Consider the following 5,000-nt stretch of genomic DNA (forward strand, 5'->3'; position numbering starts at 1 on the left):
GCAGCGAGCATCGCTCGCTTCTTTTACGGTCTCAAGACCATAATTCATCCAAAAAGTAACATACCAAAAAAAACAACTACACTGATTCGAAAAGAGTATGAAATTTCCGACATTTTTTTGCTTTTACACAAAAAAAATCCAAACAAAATTGAAAAAGATTTGGCGTTTTAATTGTGTTGCGGTTTTGTTCTGCCTCTTCCTGTATTACTTTCCTCGAAAGCACCCCCTAAACACAAATCTCTTTCCCTCTTCTCTCCTCGTAGCGGTCTCATCACCTGCCTGTGAACCGGCCTGCGGTCAAAATGCACACTGCGAGTACGGTGTGGTGGCGAACGCGTGCGTTTGCAACCCAGGCACGACCGGCAATCCGTACGGATTGTGTGAACCCCAGCAACGGAACATGTGCAGCCGGATGCGATGCGGTACCGATGCCGAATGCCGCGAAACTCTCACATCGGCAGAGTGCGTCTGTCCGGGTGGATTCAGTGGCAACCCTTATGTAGCCTGTCGGGACGTAGACGAATGTTCATCGACAGGAGACGTGTGCGGTGAGGGTGCACTCTGTATCAACACCGCCGGTAGCTACGATTGTCGCTGCCGACCCGGTTTCGGTGGCAATCCGTTCGTAATGTGCTCAGCGATCGAGAAGACCGTATGCGACAATCCACGCCGTTGTCAGTGTGGCAAAAACCAACAACAGTGCCCCCCGGGATATGCCTGCGAACGGGGCGTTTGTCGAGATCTGTGCGCCAAGACGGTTTGTGGACCACGAGCGGCTTGCGATGCCGGACGATGCATCTGTCCACCGGGATACAGCGGAAATGCGCAGGATCGTGCCGTCGGTTGTGTGGCCGAAGGTCAGTGCGATAGTGATGCCGAGTGCGAAAGCTCCAAGATTTGCTTCCAACTGGGCAAAGGCGTCCGACGGTGTGTGGATGCGTGCAGCAAAGTGCAGTGTGGTCCGAATGCACTCTGCGTTTCGAGCGATCATCGGAGTAGCTGCATCTGTGCCCCCGGGTACGTCGGTAATCCGGGTGATCTGACCATCGGATGTCAACAGGAGGCGAAGCTGGTGGCCGAATGTCACGCCGATGGGGACTGCAAACCGGACCAGGTGTGTGCCGTCATGGAGACGGGCCTGCAGGCATGCGTTAACCCGTGCGCCAAGGTCGAGTGTGGCGTCAATGAGGTGTGCCGGGTGGAGCAGAGTAACCGAAGCCCCGTATGTCACTGCCAGACCGGTTACCGATGGAATCCGGTGACTTCGGCGTGCGTAAAACCCTCAATTCCGGATTGTACGAGTGATGCGGATTGTCATCAAGTAGCGGCCTGTCGGCAGGATGCGGTCGGTGTGCTGAAGTGTGTTCCCGTTTGTGCCGAATTCACCTGTCCACCGCACTCGGTGTGCGTTTCAGCCAACCACAAAGGTAGCTGCCAGTGTTTGCCCGGCTACACCGGTAATCCGAACGATCGGAATGGATGCCGACCGGAACAGCACAACACCTGCCTGACCAGTGCCGAGTGTGCCGAATCGGATCATTGCGTTGCACACGATGGAGCTGCGCTGGCATGTCGCCCCGCCTGTGACGGTGTCCAGTGTGGTCCGTTTGCCGTGTGCGTAACGAACAACCATCGGGCCCAGTGCCAGTGTCCACCGGGATCGTATACTGGCGATCCGTACGATCTCACCAAAGGCTGCCAGGCGGTACCGTGCGTCTACAATCGAGACTGTCCGGTGCAGCAGCTGTGTAACCGGATGACGCACAGTTGCGTCGACGTGTGCCAGGAGGATACGTGCGGCGAGAATGCGGTCTGCATCGCGGAGAACCACCGGTCGGTGTGCCAGTGCCCACCGGGCTTCAAGGCGAATCCGATCGCTGAGGTCGAGTGCGCTCAGGTGAAGAGCTGCGAACCGAATCCATGCCATCCAACGGCCAGCTGTGAACCGGGACCGGATGGATACGTTTGCCGCTGTCCCGTCGGGCAGATCGGTAATCCGTTGACGGGATGCCGGGAGGAAGGTGAATGCCCGAACGGAGACGTCCAGTGTCCGGACAGTGCAGCCTGCATCGGTGGCCGTTGCGTCGATCCGTGCGCGAACGCCTGTGGCATCAACTCACAGTGCACCGTCATCAACCGAACGCCGGTGTGCAGCTGTAAGGCGAAGTTCGTTCCCGGTGTCACCGGATCACCACGGGATGGTTGCGTACGCCAGAGCACCGGATGTCTAAGCGATCTCGACTGCAACGGAGACGTCTGCCATGGTGGGCAGTGTTTGGTGGCGTGCCGGAACAGTAAGGATTGCTCGGCGGGGGAGCGCTGCGTCAACAGTGTCTGCGCGGTGCCATGTGCCGACCATAGCCAGTGTGGTGAACGGCAAGCCTGCATCGCTGGTGGCGTGTGTGCGATCGGATGCCGAAGCAGCAAGGATTGTGGCGGATCGGAAGCGTGCAGCGACTTCAAGTGTGTGGATCCGTGTGAATCGGCCGGTGCAGCCTGTGGACCGAATGCCCTTTGCCAGAGCGTCGACCATGTACCGAGGTGTTCGTGTCCGGCCGGGTTCGAAGGTAATCCGGTGCCGGAGCAAGGCTGTGTGCGTATACCGGGCAATTGCGAGACTTCGGAGCAGTGTGCCGCTGGTCACGCCTGCATTGCCAACCAGTGCGCACTTCCGTGCTCGGAGAATGCTGTCAGCAATGGTGGAACGGTGGGATGCGCAGTCGGTGAACGATGCCACGCCGGTGTCTGTGCCAAGGTTTGCTACACCAACAACAACTGTTTGCCGGGCGAGTTGTGCAGCGAGGCGGGTGTTTGTGTCGCAGGATGCTCCACTGACGGTGATTGTCCATCGCAGCGTGTCTGCCAGGCTGGCAAGTGCCGGTGTATGAAGGGTTTCATCGGTACACCGTTCGGGTGTGCCGATATCGACGAGTGCTCCGAGGCACCCTGCCATTCGACGGCAGTTTGTGAGAACATTCCCGGCTCCTATCGATGCCAGTGCCCGGATGGAACGGTCGGTGATGCTTATGCTGCGCCCGGTTGCCGGAAACCGAATCAATGCCGCAAGGACCAAGACTGCAACACGGAGCTGGCGTGCATTGGGGGCAAGTGTCGCAGTCCGTGCAACACCAAACAGTGCGGACTGAATGCCGAATGTCAGGTGGTGGACCATCGGGCGGAATGTTTCTGTCCGGCTGGGTACCTCGGAGATGCGCAGGATCGCGAAACGATCGGTTGCTTCAAGGTGGAGTGCGTTGCCAACGAGGACTGCGGTGTGGATCGAGCGTGCAGCGAGGAAACCAACCGGTGCGTTAATCCCTGCGAACGGATCAACTGTGGACGTGGTAGCTGCCAGATTGTCGACCATGAGGCGTCCTGCGTGTGCCACCAAGGGTATCGCGTGGGAACGGGTGGCCGCTGCGAAGATATCGACGAATGTACCGAGGCCAATCCATGCCACGAGACGGCACGGTGTGAGAATCTGCCAGGGAACTATCTTTGCTCCTGCCCACCGGGACTGGTGGGTGATCCGAGCCGTTCCGGAAGCACCGGCTGCAAGGCGAACGCCGACGAATGTATCGCCAACGAGGATTGTCCGGCGGGAGCGCAGTGCGTGAAGGGCCGTTGCCACAACCCCTGCAGCGAACGAAGCGCTTGTGGTGAGAACGCACGCTGCACACCGGTGGGTGATCGAGCGCAGTGTGAATGTCCCGAGGGAACACGCGGCGATCCGAAGAAGAGCTGCCGGAAGGTGGAATGTACGACGGCGGATGAATGTGACGAGGCACGGACCTGCATCGGTTACAAGTGTATCGATCCGTGTACGCTGAAGAGTGCCTGCGGTTCAAATGCTGACTGCGTAGCACAGAACCATCTGGCCATTTGCTCGTGTCGCTCCGGAACGACCGGTAATCCGCTCTTGGGTTGCGTACCGCTCCAGTACTGTAGCAGCGATCTGCAGTGTCCAACGGGGACCAAGTGTACGGGAGGTGTGTGCTGTTCACTGTGCGGCACCAATCGAGACTGCATCGATGATCAGCTTTGCATCCAAGGTGTCTGCCAACCGACCTGCCGCTCGAACACGACCTGTCCCGATTTCCAGTACTGCCACAACGGCATCTGCACGCAAGAGTTCAAGTGCCGCTCGGACGAGGATTGTGATGCGGACGAGATGTGTGTGGCCGATTCGAGCGGACGATCGGAGTGTCGGAATGCGTGCAACGCTGGACGGACGCTGTGCGGTCGGAATGCGGATTGCGTTTCACGGTCACATGCGGCCGTTTGCGAGTGTAAGCAAGGATTCTTCCGTGATGCGACCGGTGTGTGCCGACGGATTGAGTGCGCCGTCGATGAGGACTGTTCGTCGGACAAGCTGTGCGATAACCATGCGTGCAAGATCGCCTGTCTGGCCGGTGGGACGACCCCCTGTGGTGCGAACGCACTTTGCTCAGCCGAAAACCATCGTCAGGTGTGCTACTGTCAGCCCGGTTTTACCGGTGATCCGAAGGTGGGCTGCTCGTTGATCGATTTCTGTCGCGAACGACCGTGCGGTGCGAATGCCAAGTGTCGAAATAGCCGCGGTTCGTACCGCTGCTCCTGCCCGGCTGGGTTGGTGGGCGATCCGTACCAACCGGCGGGCTGCAAGCGAGCATCCGAGTGCGAACGGAACACTGACTGTCCGGAGGGTGCCGAGTGTTTGCGCGAGGCGAGCGGTGAAGCCAAGTGTCGCGATGTTTGTACGAGCGTTGCGTGCGGTCCGAATGCCGAGTGTGCCGTTGGACGGGGTGGCCATACGGCCAGCTGCCGGTGCCTGCAGCGGTACGAAGGAGATCCGAAAGATCTCGCCAATGGGTGCAAACCGAAACCGATGGCTTGCAAGCGCAACCAAGACTGCCCGGAGAACTCGTACTGCCACGCGCAAATCTGCAAACGTAAGTCAACGTCCTGTTGTCTGGCGAGGAGGGGGGGGGGCAGGGGTCTGCAGGGGGGATTGGACGTTT

At 59.0% G+C, this 5,000-nt stretch overlaps 1 protein-coding gene across 1 annotated transcript in view; it reads left to right on the forward strand.

The window, feature by feature from the left end:
* LOC126570874 (uncharacterized) overlaps positions 1 to 5,000 on the forward strand; it is a 149,526-nt gene that overhangs the window by 70,205 nt on the left and 74,321 nt on the right. The window lies entirely within an intron of this gene.

Source organism: Anopheles aquasalis, chromosome 2 (assembly GCF_943734665.1).
Source record: "Anopheles aquasalis chromosome 2, idAnoAquaMG_Q_19, whole genome shotgun sequence".
Lineage (NCBI taxonomy): Eukaryota > Metazoa > Arthropoda > Insecta > Diptera > Culicidae > Anopheles > Anopheles aquasalis.